General features: G+C 39.1%; 16 non-coding genes across 16 annotated transcripts; all 16 read left to right on the top strand.

Annotated features, from left to right (window-relative positions):
* Positions 1-571: 571 nt before the first annotated feature.
* TRNAQ-UUG (transfer RNA glutamine (anticodon UUG)) lies at positions 572-643 on the top strand. Its single transcript has one exon. It is a non-coding gene; the product is annotated as a tRNA-Gln (tRNA).
* Positions 644-1,523: 880 nt separating this feature from the next.
* On the top strand, positions 1,524-1,595 carry TRNAQ-UUG (transfer RNA glutamine (anticodon UUG)). Its single transcript has one exon. It is a non-coding gene; the product is annotated as a tRNA-Gln (tRNA).
* A 1,253-nt stretch (positions 1,596-2,848) lies between these two features.
* On the top strand, positions 2,849-2,920 carry TRNAQ-UUG (transfer RNA glutamine (anticodon UUG)). The gene has a single exon. It is a non-coding gene; the product is annotated as a tRNA-Gln (tRNA).
* A 656-nt stretch (positions 2,921-3,576) lies between these two features.
* Positions 3,577-3,648, top strand: TRNAQ-UUG (transfer RNA glutamine (anticodon UUG)). Its single transcript has one exon. It is a non-coding gene; the product is annotated as a tRNA-Gln (tRNA).
* Positions 3,649-3,948: 300 nt separating this feature from the next.
* TRNAQ-UUG (transfer RNA glutamine (anticodon UUG)) lies at positions 3,949-4,020 on the top strand. Its single transcript has one exon. It is a non-coding gene; the product is annotated as a tRNA-Gln (tRNA).
* Positions 4,021-4,688: 668 nt separating this feature from the next.
* TRNAQ-UUG (transfer RNA glutamine (anticodon UUG)) lies at positions 4,689-4,760 on the top strand. The gene has a single exon. It is a non-coding gene; the product is annotated as a tRNA-Gln (tRNA).
* Positions 4,761-5,431: 671 nt separating this feature from the next.
* TRNAQ-UUG (transfer RNA glutamine (anticodon UUG)) lies at positions 5,432-5,503 on the top strand. Its single transcript has one exon. It is a non-coding gene; the product is annotated as a tRNA-Gln (tRNA).
* A 300-nt stretch (positions 5,504-5,803) lies between these two features.
* On the top strand, positions 5,804-5,875 carry TRNAQ-UUG (transfer RNA glutamine (anticodon UUG)). The gene has a single exon. It is a non-coding gene; the product is annotated as a tRNA-Gln (tRNA).
* Positions 5,876-6,918: 1,043 nt separating this feature from the next.
* On the top strand, positions 6,919-6,990 carry TRNAQ-CUG (transfer RNA glutamine (anticodon CUG)). Its single transcript has one exon. It is a non-coding gene; the product is annotated as a tRNA-Gln (tRNA).
* Positions 6,991-10,624: 3,634 nt separating this feature from the next.
* On the top strand, positions 10,625-10,696 carry TRNAQ-UUG (transfer RNA glutamine (anticodon UUG)). The gene has a single exon. It is a non-coding gene; the product is annotated as a tRNA-Gln (tRNA).
* Positions 10,697-13,213: 2,517 nt separating this feature from the next.
* On the top strand, positions 13,214-13,285 carry TRNAQ-UUG (transfer RNA glutamine (anticodon UUG)). Its single transcript has one exon. It is a non-coding gene; the product is annotated as a tRNA-Gln (tRNA).
* Positions 13,286-13,584: 299 nt separating this feature from the next.
* TRNAQ-UUG (transfer RNA glutamine (anticodon UUG)) lies at positions 13,585-13,656 on the top strand. The gene has a single exon. It is a non-coding gene; the product is annotated as a tRNA-Gln (tRNA).
* A 1,414-nt stretch (positions 13,657-15,070) lies between these two features.
* Positions 15,071-15,142, top strand: TRNAQ-UUG (transfer RNA glutamine (anticodon UUG)). The gene has a single exon. It is a non-coding gene; the product is annotated as a tRNA-Gln (tRNA).
* Positions 15,143-16,915: 1,773 nt separating this feature from the next.
* On the top strand, positions 16,916-16,987 carry TRNAQ-CUG (transfer RNA glutamine (anticodon CUG)). The gene has a single exon. It is a non-coding gene; the product is annotated as a tRNA-Gln (tRNA).
* Positions 16,988-17,287: 300 nt separating this feature from the next.
* Positions 17,288-17,359, top strand: TRNAQ-UUG (transfer RNA glutamine (anticodon UUG)). Its single transcript has one exon. It is a non-coding gene; the product is annotated as a tRNA-Gln (tRNA).
* A 1,034-nt stretch (positions 17,360-18,393) lies between these two features.
* TRNAQ-UUG (transfer RNA glutamine (anticodon UUG)) lies at positions 18,394-18,465 on the top strand. The gene has a single exon. It is a non-coding gene; the product is annotated as a tRNA-Gln (tRNA).
* The last annotated feature ends 790 nt before the right edge of the window (positions 18,466-19,255 follow it).

Genomic DNA, 19,255 nt, shown 5'->3' with positions numbered 1-19,255 from the left:
GCCAATCTGTAATAAATCCTTCCTTAAAATCATCATCTGATGGCAGTTCCTAAAACAATAATACCATTCATGATATCAATGCGTGAGAAGGTGTCAATGTCTGAGTGACGCACATGTATTCGAATTGCATTGAAAGGATTTTTTCTTTCTGAGTAATGTTTATTTTCATCATAGAAATGTATATTGGCAGGAAGTATTACAGGCCCTATGGTGTAATGGTTAGCACTCTGGATTTTGAATCCAGCGAACCGAGATCAAATCTCAGTAAGACCTTCGTTTATTTTGGTATGATATATCGCCGAGATAAACATCGATATATACAAACTTGCGGCGAGGAGGAATGCGACGTGCCCTCTCGCCAATCTGTAATAAATCCTTCCTTAAAATCATCATCTGATGGCAGTTCCTAAAACAATAATACCATTCATGATATCAATGCGTGAGAAGGTGTCAATGTCTGAGTGACGCACAGGTATTCGAATGCATCGGTCATCTCAGTTGAAAGGAATTTTATCTTTCTGAGTAATGTTTGTTTTCACCATAGAAATGTATAAAGGAAGGAAGTATTACTGGTCCTATGGTGTAATGGTTAGCACTCTGGACTTTGAATCCAGCGATACGAGTTCAAATCTCGGTAGGACCTTCGTTTATTTTGGTATGATATATCGCCGAGATAAATATCGATATATACAAACATGCGGCGCAGGAGGAATGCGACGTGCCCTCACGCCAATCTGTAATAAATCCTTCCTTAAAATCATCATCTGATGGCAGTTGCTAAAACAATAATACTGTAAAATGACTAATTTTCACTGGGTTTAAATTTCACTGATTTACCATTTCAGGCATATTCAGTGGGTTTTAAATTCACGGTTTCGTCATTTAGATAATGTGTTCTATGCTAAATTTTACATATTCACTGTGTTTTAATTTAGCGCATTTTTCCAGTCAGCGAAATAAGCTAAATTAAAACCCAGTGAATAATTACCCCCTTTACAGTACCATTCATGATATCAATGCGTGAGAAGGTGTCAATGTCTGAGTGACGCACAGGTATTCGAAATGCATCGGTCATCTCAGTTGAAAGGGTTTTTATCTTTCTGATTAATGTTTGTTTTCACCATAGGAACGTATATTGGAAGGAAGTATTACAGGCCGTATGGTGTAATAGTTAGCATTCTGGATTTTTAATCCAGCGAACAGAGATCAAATCTCTGTAAGACCTTCGTTTATTTTGGTATGATATATCGCCGAGATAAACATCGATATATACAAACTTGCGGCGAGGAGGAATGCGACGTGCCCTCTCGCCAATCTGTAATAAATCCTTCCTTAAAATCATCATCTGATGGCAGTTCCTAAAACAATAATACCATTCATGATATCAATGCGTGAGAAGGTGTCAATGTCTGAGTGACGCACAGGTATTCGAATGCATCGGTCATCTCAGTTGAAAGGAATTTTATCTTTCTGAGTAATGTTTGTTTTCACCATAGAAATGTATAAAGGAAGGAAGTATTACTGGTCCTATGGTGTAATGGTTAGCACTCTGGACTTTGAATCCAGCGATACGAGTTCAAATCTCGGTAGGACCTTCGTTTATTTTGGTATGATATATCGCCGAGATAAATATCGATATATACAAACATGCGGCGCAGGAGGAATGCGACGTGCCCTCACGCCAATCTGTAATAAATCCTTCCTTAAAATCATCATCTGATGGCAGTTGCTAAAACAATAATACTGTAAAATGACTAATTTTCACTGGGTTTAAATTTCACTGATTTACCATTTCAGGCATATTCAGTGGGTTTTAAATTCACGGTTTCGTCATTTAGATAATGTGTTCTATGCTAAATTTTACATATTCACTGTGTTTTAATTTAGCGCATTTTTCCAGTCAGCGAAATAAGCTAAATTAAAACCCAGTGAATAATTACCCCCTTTACAGTACCATTCATGATATCAATGCGTGAGAAGGTGTCAATGTCTGAGTGACGCACAGGTATTCGAAATGCATCGGTCATCTCAGTTGAAAGGGTTTTTATCTTTCTGATTAATGTTTGTTTTCACCATAGGAACGTATATTGGAAGGAAGTATTACAGGCCGTATGGTGTAATAGTTAGCATTCTGGATTTTTAATCCAGCGAACAGAGATCAAATCTCTGTAAGACCTTCGTTTATTTTGGTATGATATATCGCCGAGATAAACATCGATATATACAAACTTGCGGCGAGGAGGAATGCGACGTGCCCTCTCGCCAATCTGTAATAAATCCTTCCTTAAAATCATCATCTGATGGCAGTTCCTAAAACAATAATACCATTCATGATATCAATGCGTGAGAAGGTGTCAATGTCTGAGTGACGCACAAGTATTCGAATTGCATCGGTCATCTCAGTTGAAAGGGTTTTTATCTTTCTGAGTAATGTTTGTTTTCACCATAGGAACGTATATTGGAAGGAAGTATTACAGGCCGTATGGTGTAATGGTTAGCACTCAGGACTTTGAATCCAGCGATCCCAGTTCAAATCTCGGTAGGACCTTCGTTTATTTTGGTATGATATATCGCCGAGATAAACATCGATATATACAAACTTGCGGCGCAGGAGGAATGCGACGTGCCCTCACGCCAATCTGTAATAAATCCTTCCTTAAAATCATCATCTGATGGCAGTTCCTAAAACACTAATACCATTCATGATATCAATGCGTGAGACGTTGTCAATGTCTGAGTGACGCACAGGTATTCGAATTGCATCGGTCATCTCAGTTGAAAGGATTGTTCTCTTTCTGAGTAATGTTTGTTTTCACCATAGAAACGTATATTGGAAGGAAGTATTACAGGCCCTATGGTGTAATGGTTAGCACTCTGGACTTTGAATCCAGCGATCCGAGTTCAAATCTCGGTAGGACCTTCGTTTATTTTGGTATGATATATCGCTGAAATAAACATCGATATATACAAACTTGCGGCGCAGGAGGAATGCGACGTGCCCTCACGCCAATCTGTAATAAATCCTTCCTTAAAATCATCATCTGATGGCAGTTCCTAAAACAATAATACCATTCATGATATCAATGCGTGAGAAGGTGTCAATGTCTGAGTGACGCACATGTATTCGAATTGCATTGAAAGGATTTTTTCTTTCTGAGTAATGTTTATTTTCATCATAGAAATGTATATTGGCAGGAAGTATTACAGGCCCTATGGTGTAATGGTTAGCACTCTGGATTTTGAATCCAGCGAACCGAGATCAAATCTCAGTAAGACCTTCGTTTATTTTGGTATGATATATCGCCGAGATAAACATCGATATATACAAACTTGCGGCGAGGAGGAATGCGACGTGCCCTCTCGCCAATCTGTAATAAATCCTTCCTTAAAATCATCATCTGATGGCAGTTCCTAAAACAATAATACCATTCATGATATCAATGCGTGAGAAGGTGTCAATGTCTGAGTGACGCACAGGTATTCGAATGCATCGGTCATCTCAGTTGAAAGGAATTTTATCTTTCTGAGTAATGTTTGTTTTCACCATAGAAATGTATAAAGGAAGGAAGTATTACTGGTCCTATGGTGTAATGGTTAGCACTCTGGACTTTGAATCCAGCGATCCGAGTTCAAATCTCGGTAGGACCTTCGTTTATTTTGGTATGATATATCGCCGAGATAAATATCGATATATACAAACATGCGGCGCAGGAGGAATGCGACGTGCCCTCACGCCAATCTGTAATAAATCCTTCCTTAAAATCATCATCTGATGGCAGTTCCTAAAACAATAATACCATTCATGATATCAATGCGTGAGAAGGTGTCAATGTCTGAGTGACGCACACGTATTCGAATTGCATCGGTCATCTCAGTTGAAAGGATTTTTATCTTTCTGAGTAATGTTAGTTTTCACCATAGAAACGTATATTGGAAGGAAGTATTACAGGTCCTATGGTGTAATGGTTAGCACTCTGGACTTTGAATCCAGCGATCCGAGTTCAAATCTCGGTAGGACCTTCGTTTATTTTGGTATGATATATGCTGAAATAAACATCGATATATACAAACTTGCGGCGCAGGAGGAATGCGACGTGCCCTCACGCCAATCTGTAATAAATGATTTAAAATCATCATCTGATGGCAGTTCCTAAAACAATAATACCATTCATGATATCAATGCGTGAGAATGTGTCAATGTCTGAGTGACGCACAGGTATTCGAAATGCATCGGTCATCTCAGTTGAAAGGATTTTTATCTTTCTGAGTAATATTTGTTTTCACCATAGAAAGGTATATTGGAAGGAGGTATTACAGGCTCTATGGTGTAATGGTTAGCACTCTGGACTCTGAATCCAGCGATACGAGTTCAAATCTCGGTAGGACATTCGTTTATTTTGGTATGATATATCGCCGAGATAAACATCGATTTATACAAACTTGCGGCGCAGGAGGAATGCGACGTGCCCTCACTCCAATCTGTAATAAATTCTTCCTAAAAATCATCATCTGAGGGCAGTTGCTAAAACAATAATACCATTCATGATATCAATGCGTGAGAAGGTGTCTATGTCTGAGTGACGCACAGGTATTCGAAATGCATAGGTCATCTCAGTTGAAAGGATTTTTATGTTTCTGAGTAATGTTTGTTTTCACCATAGAAATGTATAAAGGAAGGAAGTATTACAGGTCCTATGGTGTAATGGTTATCACTCTGGACTTTGAATCCTGCTATCCGAGTTCAAATCTCGGTAGGACCTTCGTTTATTTTGGTATGATATATCGCCGAGATAAACATCGATATATACAAACTTGCGGCGCAGGAGGAATGCGACGTGCCCTCACGCCAATCTGTAATAAATCCTTCCTAAAAATCATCATCTGATGGCAGTTGCTAAAACAATAATACCATTCATGATATCAATGCGTGAGAAGGTGTCAATGTCTGAGTGACGCACAGGTATTCGAAATGCATCGGTCATCTCATTTGAAAGGATTTTTATCTTTCTGAGCAATGTTTGTTTTCATCATAGAAATGTATATTGGCAGGAAGTATTACAGGCCCTATGGTGTAATGGTTAGCACTCTGGATTTTGAATCCAGCGAACCGAGATCAAATCTCAGTAAGACCTTCGTTTATTTTGGTATGATATATCGCCGAGATAAACATCGATATATACAAACTTGCGGCGAGGAGGAATGCGACGTGCCCTCTCGCCAATCTGTAATAAATCCTTCCTTAAAATCATCATCTGATGGCAGTTCCTAAAACAATAATACCATTCATGATATCAATGCGTGAGAAGGTGTCAATGTCTGAGTGACGAACAGGTATTCGAAATGCATCGGTCATCTCAGTTGAAAGGATTTTTATCTTTCTGAGTAATGTTTGTTTTCACCATAGAAATGTATAAAAGAAGGAAGTATTACTGGTCCTATGGTGTAATGGTTAGCACTCTGGACTTTGAATCCAGCGATCCGAGTTCAAATCTCGGTAGGACCTTCGTTTATTTTGGTATGATATATCGCCGAGATAAATATCGATATATACAAACATGCGGCGCAGGAGGAAGGCGACGTGCCCTCACGCCAATCTGTAATAAATCCTTCCTTAAAATCATCATCTGATGGCAGTTCCTAAAACAATAATACCATTCATGATATCAATGCGTGAGAAGGTGTCAATGTCTGAGTGACGCACAGGTATTCGAATTGCATCAGTCATCTCAGTTGAAAGGATTTTTATCTTTCTGAGTAATGTTAGTTTTCACCATAGAAACGTATATTGGAAGGAAGTATTACAGGTCCTATGGTGTAATGGTTAGCACTCTGGACTTTGAATCCAGCGATCCGAGTTCAAATCTCGGTAGGACCTTCGTTTATTTTGGTATGATATATGCTGAAATAAACATCGATATATACAAACTTGCGGCGCAGGAGGAATGCGACGTGCCCTCACGCCAATCTGTAATAAATCCTTCCTTAAAATCATCATCTGATGGCAGTTCCTAAAACAATAATACCATTCATGATATCAATGCGTGAGAATGTGTCAATGTCTGAGTGACGCACAGGTATTCGAAATGCATCGGTCATCTCAGTTGAAAGGATTTTTATCTTTCTGAGTAATATTTGTTTTCACCATAGAAAGGTATATTAGAAGGAGGTATTACAGGCTCTATGGTGTAATGGTTAGCACTCTGGACTCTGAATCCAGCGATACGAGTTCAAATCTCGGTAGGACATTCGTTTATTTTGGTATGATATATCGCCGAGATAAACATCGATTTATACAAACTTGCGGCGCAGGAGGAATGCGACGTGCCCTCACTCCAATCTGTAATAAATTCTTCCTAAAAATCATCATCTGAGGGCAGTTGCTAAAACAATAATACCATTCATGATATCAATGCGTGAGAAGGTGTCAATGTCTGAGTGACGCAAAGGTATTCGAAATGCATCGGTCATCTCAGTTGAAAGGATTTTTATGTTTCTGAGTAATGTTTGTTTTCACCATAGAAATGTATAAAGGAAGGAAGTATTACAGGTCCTATGGTGTAATGGTTAGCACTCTGGACTCTTAATCCAGCGATACGAGTTCAAATCTCGGTAGGACCTTCGTTTATTTTGGTATGATATATCGCCGAGATAAACATCGATATATACAAACTTGCGGCGCAGGAGGAATGCGACGTGCCCTCACGCCAATCTGTAATAAATTCTTCCTAAAAATCATCATCTGAGGGCAGTTGCTAAAACAATAATACCATTCATGATATCAATGCGTGAGAAGGTGTCAATGTCTGAGTGACGCACAGGTATTCGAAATGCATCGGTCATCTCAGTTGAAAGGATTTTTATCTTTCTGAGTAATATTTGTTTTCACCATAGAAATGTATATTGGAAGGAAGTATTACAGGCTCTATGGTGTAATGGTTAGCACTCTGGACTCTGAATCCAGCGATCCGAGTTCAAATCTCGGTAGGACCTTTGTTTATTTTGGTATGATATATCGCCGAGATAATAATCGATATATACAAACTTGCGGCGCAGGAGGAATGCGAAGTGCCCTCACTCCAATCTGTAATAAATCCTTCTTAAAAATCATCATCTGAGGGCAGTTGCTAAAACAAGAATACCATTCATGATATCAATGCGTGAGAAGGTGTCAATGTCTGAGTGACGCACATGTATTCGAATTGCATCGGTCATCTCAGTTGAAAGGATTTTTATCTTTCTGAGTAATATTTGTTTTCACCATAGAAACGTATATTGAAAGGAAGTATTACAGGCTCTATTGTGTAATGGTTAGCACTCTGGGGTCTGAATCCAGCGATCCGAGTTCAAATCTCGTAGGACCTTCGTTTATTTTGGCATGATATATCGCCAAGTTAAACATCGATATATACAAACTTGCGGCGCAGGAGGAATGTGACGTGCCCTCACGCCAATCTGTAATAAATCCGTCCTTAAAATCATCATTTGAGGTAAGGTGCTAAATAAATAATACCATTCATAATATCAATTCTTTAGCGGGTGCCAATGTCTGAGTGACACGCAGGTATTCGAAATTCATCGGTCATCTCAGTTGAAAGGATTTTTATCTTTCTCAGTAATGTTTTTTTTTCACCATAGAAATGTATATTACAATGCAGTATTACAGGCCGTATGCTGTAATGGTTAGCACTATGGACTTTGAATCCAGCGATCCGAGTTCAAATCTCGGTAGGACCTTCGTTTATTTTGGTATGATATATCGCCGAGTTAAACATCGATATATACAAACTTGCGGCGCAGGAGGAATGCGACGTGCCCTCACGCCAATCTGTAATAAATCCTTCCTTAAAATCATCATCTGATGGCAGTTACTAAAACAATAATACCATTCATGATATCAATGTGTGAGAAGGTCTGAATGATGCACAGGTATTCGAAATTCATCGGTCATCTCAGTTGAAAGGATTTTTATCTTTCTGAGTAATGTTTGTTTTCATCATAGAAATGTATATTGGCAGGAAGTATTACAGGCCCTATGGTGTAATGGTTAGCACTCTGGACTTTCAATCCAGCGACCCCAGTTCAAATATCGGTAGGACCTTCGTTTATTTTGGTATGATATATCGCCGAGATAAACATCGATATATACAAACTTGCGGCGCAGGAGGAATGCGACGTGCCCTCACGCCAATCTGTAATACATCCTTCCTTAAAATCATCATTTGAGGGTAGGTGCTATAAAAATAATATCATTCATGACATCAATTCGTTAGCAGGTGTCAATGTCTGAGTGACGCACAGGTATTCGAATTGCATCGGTCATCTCAGTTGAAAGGATTTTATCTTTCTGAGTAATGTTTGTTTTCACCATAGAAACGTATATTGGAAGGAAGTATTACAGGTCCTATGGTGTAATGGTTAGCACTCTGGACTTTGAATCCAGCGATCCGAATTCAAATCTCGTAGGACCTTCGTTTATTTTGGTATGATATATCGCCGAGATAAACATCGATATATAAAAACTTGCGGCGCAGGAGGAATGCGACGTGCCCTCACACCATTCTGAAATAAATCCTTCCTTAAAATCACCATCTGATGGCTGTTCCTAAAACAATAATACCATTCATGATATCAAACCATTCATGATGTCAATGTCTGAGTGACGCACAGGTATTCGAATTGCATCGGTCATCTCAGTTGAAAGGATTTTTATCTTTCTGATTAATGTTTGTTTTCACCATAGAAATGTATATTGAAAGGAAGTATTACAGGCCCTATGGTGTAATGGTTAGCACTCTTGACTTTGAATCCAGCGATCGGAGTTCAAATCTCGGTAGGACCTTCGTTTATTTTGGTATGATATATCGCCGAGATAAACATCGATACATACAAACTTGCGGCGCAGGAGGAATGCGACGTGCCCTCACGCCAATCTGTAATACATCCTTCCTTAAAATCATCATTTGAGGGTAGGTGCTAAAAAAATAATATCATTCATGACATCAATTCGTTAGCAGGTGTCAATGTCTGAGTGAAACGCAGGTATTCGAAATTCATCAGTCATCTCAGTTGAATGGATTTTTATCTTTCTAATTAATGTTTTTTTTCACCATAGAAATGTATATTAGAATGCAGTATTACAGGCCCTATGGTGTAATGGTTAGCACTCTGGACTTTGAATCCAGCGATCCGAGATCAAATCTCAGTAGGACCTCCGTTTATTTTGGTATGATATATCGCCGAGATAAACATCGATATATACAAACTTGCGGCGAGGAGGAATGCGACGTGCCCTCTCGCCAATCTGTAATAAATCCTTCCATAAAATCATCATCTGATGGCAGTTCCTAAAACAATAATACCATTCATGATATCAATGCGTGAGAAGGTGTCAATGTCTGAGTGACGCACAGGTATTCGAATTGCATTGGTCATCTCAGTTGAAAGGATTCTTATCTTTGTGAGTAATGTTTGTTTTCACCATAGAAATGTATATTGGAAGGAAGTATTACAGGTCCTATGGTGTAATGGTCAGCACTCTTGACTTTGAATCCAGCGATCGGAGTTCAAATCTCGGTAGGACTTTCGTTTATTTTGGTATGATATATCGCCGAGATAAACATCGATACATACAAACTTGCGGCGCAGGAGGAATGCGACGTGCCCTCACACCATTCTGAAATAAATCCTTCCTTAAAATCACCATCTGATGGCAGTTCCTAAAACAATAATACCATTCATGATATCAAACCATTCATGATGTCAATGTCTGAGTGACGCACAGGTATTCGAATTGCATCGGTCATCTCAGTTGAAAGGATTTTTATCTTTCTGATTAATGTTTGTTTTCACCATAGAAATGTATATTGAAAGGAAGTATTACAGGCCCTATGGTGTAATGGTTAGCACTCTTGACTTTGAATCCAGGGATCGGAGTTCAAATCTCGGTAGGACCTTCGTTTATTTTGGTATGATATATCGCCGAGATAAACATCGATACATACAAACTTGCGGCGCAGGAGGAATGCGACGTGCCCTCACGCCAATCTGTAATACATCCTTCCTTAAAATCATCATTTGAGGGTAGGTGCTAAAAAAATAATATCATTCATGACATCAATTCGTTAGCAGGTGTCAATGTCTGAGTGAAACGCAGGTATTCGAAATTCATCAGTCATCTCAGTTGAATGGATTTTTATCTTTCTAATTAATGTTTTTTTTCACCATAGAAATGTATATTAGAATGCAGTATTACAGGCCATATGGTGTAATGGTTAGCACTCTGGACTTTGAATCCAGCGATCCGAGATCAAATCTCAGTAGGACCTCCGTTTATTTTGGTATGATATATCGCCGAGATAAACATCGATATATACAAACTTGCGGCGAGGAGGAATGCGACGTGCCCTCTCGCCAATCTGTAATAAATCCTTCCATAAAATCATCATCTGATGGCAGTTCCTAAAACAATAATACCATTCATGATATCAATGCGTGAGAAGGTGTCAATGTCTGAGTGACGCACAGGTATTCGAATTGCATTGGTCATCTCAGTTGAAAGGATTCTTATCTTTGTGAGTAATGTTTGTTTTCACCATAGAAATGTATATTGGAAGGAAGTATTACTGGTCCTATGGTGTAATGGTCAGCACTCTGGACTTTGAATCCAGCGATCCGAGTTCAAATCTCAGTAGGACCTTCGTTTATTTTGGTATGATATATCGCCGAGATAAACATCGATATATACAGACTTGCGGCGCAGGAGGAATGCGACGTGCCCTCACGCCAATCTGTAATAAATCCTTCCTTAAAATCATCATCTGAGGGCAGTTGCTAAAACAATAATACCATTCATGATATCAATGCGTGAGAAGGTCTGAATGATGCACAGGTATTCGAAATTCATCGGTCATCTCAGTTGAAAGGATTGTTATCTTCCTGAGTAATGTTTTTTTTTCACCATAGAAATGTACATGAGAATGCAGTATTACAGGCCCTATGGAGTAATGGTTAGCACTCTGGACTCTGAATCCAGCGATCCAATTTAAAATCTCGGTAGGACCACCGTTTAATTTGGTATGATATATCGCCGAGATAAACATCGATATATACAAACTTGCAGCGCAGGAGGAATGCGACGTGCCCTCACGTCAATCTGTAATACATCCTTCCTTAAAATCATCATTTGAGGGTAGGTGCTAAAAAAATAATACCATTCATGACATCAATTCGTTAGCATGTGTCAATGTCTGAGTGACGCGCAGGTATTCGAAATTCATCAGTCATCTCAGTTGAATGGATTTTTATCTTTCTAATTAATGTTTTTTTTCACCATAGAAATGTATATTAGAATGAAGTATTACAGGCCTTATGGTGTAATGGTTAGCACTCTTGACTCTGAATCCAGCGATCTGAGTTCAAATCTCGGTAGGACCTTCGTTTATTTTGGTATGATATATCGCCGAGATAAACATCGATATATACAAACTTGCGGCTCAGGAGGAATGCGACGTGCCCTCACGCCAATCTGTAATAAATCCTTCCTTAAAATCATCATCTGAGGGCAGTTGCTAAAACAATAATACCATTCATGATATCAATGCGTGAGAAGGTCTGAATGACGCACAGGTATTCGAAATTCATCGGTCATCTCAGTTGAAAGGATTTTTATCTTGCTGAGTAATGTTTGTTTTCATCATAGAAATGTATATTGGCAGGAAGTATTACAGGCCCTATGGTGTAATGGTTAGCATTCTGGACTTTCAATCCAGCGTTCCCAGTTCAAATATCGGTAGTACCTTCGTTTATTTTGGTATGATATATCGCCGAGATAAACATCGATATATACAAACTTGCGGCGCAGGAGGAATGCGACGTGCCCTCACGCCAATCTGTAATAAATCATTCCTTAAAATCATCATCTGATGGCAGTTCCTAAAACAATAATACCGTTCATGATATCAATGAGTGAGAAGGTGTCAATGTCTGAGAGACGCACAGGTATTCGAATTGCATCGGTCATCTCAGTTGAAAGGATTTTTATCTTTCTGAGTAATGTTTGTTTTCACCATAGAAATGTATATTGGAAGGAAGTATTTCAGGTCCTATGGTGTAATGGTTAGCACTCTGGACTTTGAATCCAACGATCCGAGTTTAAATCTCGGTAAGACCTTCGTTTATTTTGGTATGATATATCGCCGAGATAAACATCGATATATACAAACTTGCGGCGCAGGAGGAATGCGACGTGCCCTCACGCCAATCTGTAATGAATCCTTCCTTAAAATCATCATCTGATGGCAGTTCCTAAAACAATAATACCATTCATGATATCAATGCGTGAGAAGGTGTCAATGTCTGAATGACGCACAGGTATTCGAAATTCATCGGTCATCTCAGATGAAAGTATTGTTATCTTTCTGAGTAATGTTTGTTTTCTTCATAGAAATGTATATTGGCAGAAAGTATTACAGGCCCTATGGTGTAATGGTAGGCACTCTGGACTTTAAATCCAGCGATCCGAGTTCAAATATCGGTAGGACCTTCGTTTATTTTGGTATGATATATCGCCGAGATAAACATCGATATATACAAACTTGCGGCGCAGGAGGAATGCGACGTGCCCTCACTCCATTCTGTAATAAATCCTTCCTAAAAATCATCATCTGAGGGCAGTTGCTAAAACAATAATACCATTCATGATATCAATGCGTGAGAATGTGTCAATGTCTGAGTGACGCACAGGTATTCGAAATGCATCGGTCATCTCAGTTGAAAGTATTTTTATCTTTCTGAGTAATGTTTGTTTTCACCATAGAAATGTATATTGGAAGGAAGTATTACAGGCCCTATGGTGTAATGGTTAGCACTCTGGACTTTAAAAACAGCGATCCGAGTTCAAACCTCGGTAGGACCTTCGTTTATTTTGGTATGATATATCGCCGAGATAAACATCGATATATACAAACTTGCGGCGCAGGAGGAATGCGACGTGCACTCTCGCCAATCTGTAATAAATCCTTCCTTAAAATCATCATCTGATGACAGTTCCTAAAACAATAATACCATTCATGATACCAATGCGTGAGAAGGTGTCAATGTCTGAGTGACGCACAGGTATTCGAAATGCATCGGTCATCTCAGTTGAAAGGATTTTTATCTTTCTGAGTAATGTTTGTTTTCACCATAGAAATGTACGTTGGAAGGTAGTATTACTGGTCCTATGGTGTAATGGTTAGCACTCTGGACTTTGAATCCAGCGATCCGAGTTCAAATCTCGGTAGGACCTTCGTTTATTTTGGTATGATATATCGCCGAGATAAATATCCATACATACAAACATGCGGCGCAGGAGGAATGCGACGTGCCCTCACGCCAATCTGTAATAAATCCTTCCTTAAAATCATCATCTGATGGCAGTTCCTAAAACAATAATACCATTCATGATATCAATGCGTCAGAAGGTGCCAATGTCTGAGTGACGCACAGGTATTCGAATTGCATCGGTCATCTCAGTTGAAAGGATTTTATCTTTCTGAGTAATGTTTGTTTTCACCATAGAAACGTATATTGGAAGGAAGTATTACAGGTCCTATGGTGTAATGGTTAGCACTCTGGACTTTGAATCCAGCGATCCGAGTTCAAATCTCGGTAGGACCTTCGTTTATTTTGGTATGATATATCGCCGAGATAAATATCGATATATACAAACATGCGGCGCAGGAGGAATGCGACGTGCCCTCTCGCCAATCTGTAATAAATCCTTCCATAAAATCATCATCTGATGGCAGTTCCTAAAACAATAATACCATTCATGATATCAATGCGTGAGAAGGTGTCAATGTCTGAGTGACGCACAGGTATTCGAATTGCATTGGTCATCTCAGTTGAAAGGATTCTTATCTTTGTGAGTAATGTTTGTTTTCACCATAGAAATGTATATTGGAAGGAAGTATTACAGGTCCTATGGTGTAATGGTCAGCACTCTTGACTTTGAATCCAGCGATCGGAGTTCAAATCTCGGTAGGACTTTCGTTTATTTTGGTATGATATATCGCCGAGATAAACATCGATACATACAAATTTGCGGCGCAGGAGGAATGCGACGTGCCCTCACACCATTCTGAAATAAATCCTTCCTTAAAATCACCATCTGATGGCAGTTCCTAAAACAATAATACCATTCATGATATCAAACCATTCATGATGTCAATGTCTGAGTGACGCACAGGTATTCGAATTGCATCGGTCATCTCAGTTGAAAGGATTTTTATCTTTCTGATTAGTGTTTGTTTTCACCATAGAAATGTATATTGAAAGGAAGTATTACAGGCCCTATGGTGTAATGGTTAGCACTCTTGACTTTGAATCCAGCGATCGGAGTTCAAATCTCGGTAGGACCTTCGTTTATTTTGGTATGATATATCGCCGAGATAAACATCGATACATACAAACTTGCGGCGCAGGAGGAATGCGACGTGCCCTCACGCCAATCTGTAATACATCCTTCCTTAAAATCATCATTTGAGGGTAGGTGCTAAAAAAATAATATCATTCATGACATCAATTCGTTAGCAGGTGTCAATGTCTGAGTGAAACGCAGGTATTCGAAATTCATCAGTCATCTCAGTTGAATGGATTTTTATCTTTCTAATTAATGTTTTTTTTCACCATAGAAATGTATATTAGAATGCAGTATTACAGGCCATATGGTGTAATGGTTAGCACTCTGGACTTTGAATCCAGCGATCCGAGATCAAATCTCAGTAGGACCTCCGTTTATTTTGGTATGATATATCGCCGAGATAAACATCGATATATACAAACTTGCGGCGAGGAGGAATGCGACGTGCCCTCTCGCCAATCTGTAATAAATCCTTCCATAAAATCATCATCTGATGGCAGTTCCTAAAACAATAATACCATTCATGATATCAATGCGTGAGAAGGTGTCAATGTCTGAGTGACGCACAGGTATTCGAATTGCATTGGTCATCTCAGTTGAAAGGATTCTTATCTTTGTGAGTAATGTTTGTTTTCGCCATAGAAATGTATATTGGAAGGAAGTATTACAGGTCCTATGGTGTAATGGTCAGCACTCTGGACTTTGAATCCAGCGATCCGAGTTCAAATCTCAGTAGGACCTTCGTTTATTTTGGTATGATATATCGCCGAGATAAACATCGATATATACAGACTTGCGGCGCAGGAGGAATGCGACGTGCCCTCACGCCAATCTGTAATAAATCCTTCCTTAAAATCATCATCTGAGGGCAGTTGCTAAAACAATAATACCATTCATGATATCAATGCGTGAGAAGGTCTGAATGATGCACAGGTATTCGAAATTCATCGGTCATCTCAGTTGAAAGGATTTTTATCTTCCTGAGTAATGTTTTTTTTTCACCATAGAAATGTACATGAGAATGCAGTATTACAGGCCCTATGGAGTAATGGTTAGCACTCTGGACTCTGAATCCAGCGATCCAATTTAAAATCTCGGTAGGACCACCGTTTAATTTGGTATGATATATCGCCGAGATAAACATCGATATATACAAACTTGCAGCGCAGGAGGAATGTGACGTGCCCTCACGTCAATCTGTAATACATCCTTCCTTAAAATCATCATTTGAGGGTAGGTGCTAAAAAAATAATACCATTCATGACATCAATTCGTTAGCATGTGTCAATGTCTGAGTGACGCGCAGGTATTCGAAATTCATCAGTCATCTCAGTTCAATGGATTTTTATCTTTCTAATTAATGTTTTTTTTCACCATAGAAATGTATATTAGAATGAAGTATTACAGGCCCTATGGTGTAATGGTTAGCACTCTTGACTCTGAATCCAGCGATCTGAGTTCAAATCTCGGTAGGACCTTCGTTTATTTTGGTATGATATATCGCCGAGATAAACATCGATATATACAAACTTGCGGCTCAGGAGGAATGCGACGTGCCCTCACGCCAATCTGTAATAAATCCTTCCTTAAAATCATCATCTGAGGGCAGTTGCTAAAACAATAATACCATTCATGATATCAATGCGTGAGAAGGTCTGAATGACGCACAGGTATTCGAAATTCATCGGTCATCTCAGTTGAAAGGATTTTTATCTTGCTGAGTAATGTTTGTTTTCATCATAGAAATGTATATTGGCAGGAAGTATTACAGGCCCTATGGTGTAATGGTTAGCATTCTGGACTTTCAATCCAGCGTTCCCAGTTCAAATATCGGTAGTACCTTCGTTTATTTTGGTATGATATATCGCCGAGATAAACATCGATATATACAAACTTGCGGCGCAGGAGGAATACGACGTGCCCTCACGCCAATCTGTAATAAATCATTCCTTAAAATCATCATCTGATGGCAGTTCCTAAAACAATAATACCGTTCATGATATCAATGAGTGAGAAAGTGTCAATGTCTGAGAGACGCACAGGTATTCGAATTGCATCGGTCATCTCAGTTGAAAGGATTTTTATCTTTCTGAGTAATGTTTGTTTTCACCATAGAAATGTATATTGGAAGGAAGTATATCAGGTCCTATGGTGTAATGGTTAGCACTCTGGACTTTGAATCCAACGATCCGAGTTTAAATCTCGGTAAGACCTTCGTTTATTTTGGTATGATATATCGCCGAGATAAACATCGATATATACAAACTTGCGGCGCAGGAGGAATGCGACGTGCCCTCTCGCCAATCTGTAATGAATCCTTCCTTAAAATCATCATCTGATGGCAGTTCCTAAAACAATAATACCATTCATGATATCAATGCGTGAGAAGGTGCCAATGGCTGAGTGAAGCACAGGTATTCGAATTGCATCGGTCATCTCAGTTGAAAGGATTTTTATCTTTCTGAGTAATATTTGTTTTCACCATAGAAATGTATATTGGAAGGAAGTGTTACAGGCTCTATGGTGTAACGGTTAGCACTCTGGACTCTGAATCCAGCGATCCGAGTTCAAATCTCGGTAGGACCTTTGTTTATTTTGGTATGATATATCGCCGAGATAAACATCGATATATACAAACTTGCGGGGCAGGAGGAATGCGACGTGCCCTCACACCATTCTGTAATAAATCCTTCCTTAAAATAATCATCTGAGGGCAGTTGCTAAAACAATAATATCATTCATGATATCAATGCGTGAGAAGGTGTCAATGTCTGAATGACGCACAGGTATTCGAAATTCATCGGTCATCTCAGATGAAAGTATTTTTATCTTTCTGAGTAATGTTTGTTTTCTTCATAGAAATGTATATTGGCAGAAAGTATTACAGGCCCTATGGTGTAATGGTTAGCACTCTGGACTTTGAATCCAGCGATCCGAGTTCAAATCTCGGTAGGGCCTTCGTTTATTTTGGTATGATATATCGCCGAGATAAATATCCATACATACAAACATGCGGCGCAGGAGGAATGCGACGTGCCCTCACGCCAATCTGTAATAAATCCTTCCTTAAAATCATCATCTGATGGCAGTTCCTAAAACAATAATACCATTCATGATATCAATGCGTCAGAAGGTGTCAATGTCTGAGTGACGCACAGGTATTCGAATTGCATCGGTCATCTCAGTTGAAAGGATTTTATCTTTCTGAGTAATGTTTGTTTTCACCATAGAAACGTATATTGGAAGGAAGTATTACAGGTCCTATGGTGTAATGTTTAGCACTCTGGACTTTCAATCCAGCGATCCGAGTTCAAATCTCGTAGGACCTTCGTTTATTTTGGCATGATATATCGCCAAGTTAAACATCGATATATACAAACTTGCGGCGCAGGAGGAATGTGACGTGCCCTCACGCCAATCTGTAATAAATCCTTCCTTAAAATCATCATCTGATGGCAGTTACTAAAACAATAATACCATTCATGATATCAATGTGTGAGAATGTCTGAATGATGCACAGGTATTCGAAATTCATCGGTCATCTCAGTTGAAAGGATTTTTATCTTTCTGAGTAATGTTTGTTTTCATCATAGAAATGTATATTGGCAGGAAGTATTACAGGCCCTATGGTGTAATGGTTAGCACTCTGGACTTTCAATCCAGCGACCCCAGTTCAAATATCGGTAGGACCTTCGTTTATTTTGGTATGATATATCGCCGAGATAAACATCGATATATACAAACTTGCGGCGCAGGAGGAATGCGACGTGCCCTCACGCCAATCTGTAATACATCCTTCCTTAAAATCATCATTTGAGGGTAGGTGCTATAAAAATAATATCATTCATGACATCAATTCGTTAGCAGGTGTCAATGTCTGAGTGACGCACAGGTATTCGAAATTCATCGGTAATCTCAGTTGAAAGGATTTTTATCTTTCTGAGTAATGTTTGTTTTCACCATAGAAATGTATATTGGAAGGAAGTATTACAGGTCCTATGGTGTAATGGTCAGCACTCTGGACTTTGAATCCAGCGATCCGAGTTCAAATCTCGGTAGGACCTTCGTTTATTTTGGTATGATATATCGCCGAGATAAATATCGATATATACAAACTTGCGGCGCAGGAGGAATGCGACGTGCCCTCACGCCAATCTGTAATAAATCCTTCCTTAAAATCGTCATCATCTGATGGCAGTTCCTAAAACAATAATACCATTCATGATATCAAACCATTCATGATGTCAATGTCTGAGTGACGCACAGGTATTCGAAATTCATCGGTCATCTCAGTTGAAAGGATTTTTATCTTCCTGAGTAATGTTTTTTTTTCACCATAGAAATGTACATGAGAATGCAGTATTACAGGCCCTATGGAGTAATGGTTAGCACTCTGGACTCTGAATCCAGCGATCCAATTTAAAATCTCGGTAGGACCACCGTTTAATTTGGTATGATATATCGCCGAGATAAACATCGATATATACAAACTTGCAGCGCAGGAGGAATGCGACGTGCCCTCACGTCAATCTGTAATACATCCTTCCTTAAAATCATCATTTGAGGGTAGGTGCTAAAAAAATAATACCATTCATGACATCAATTCGTTAGCATGTGTCAATGTCTGAGTGACGCGCAGGTATTCGAAATTCATCAGTCAACTCAGTTGAATGGATTTTTATCTTTCTAATTAATGTTTTTTTTCACCATAGAAATGTATATTAGAAGGAAGTATTACAGGCCCTATGGTGTAATGGTTAGCACTCTTGACTCTGAATCCAGCGATCTGAGTTCAAATCTCGGTAGGACCTTCGTTTATTTTGGTATGATATATAGCCGAGATAAACATCGATA

This window comes from Saccoglossus kowalevskii, chromosome 11 (genome assembly GCF_978046115.1).
Source record: "Saccoglossus kowalevskii chromosome 11, keSacKowa6.1, whole genome shotgun sequence".
Classification (NCBI taxonomy): domain Eukaryota; kingdom Metazoa; phylum Hemichordata; class Enteropneusta; family Harrimaniidae; genus Saccoglossus; species Saccoglossus kowalevskii.
Note: the sequence above shows the minus strand (reverse complement) of the source record. Positions and strands in the feature narration are given on the sequence as shown.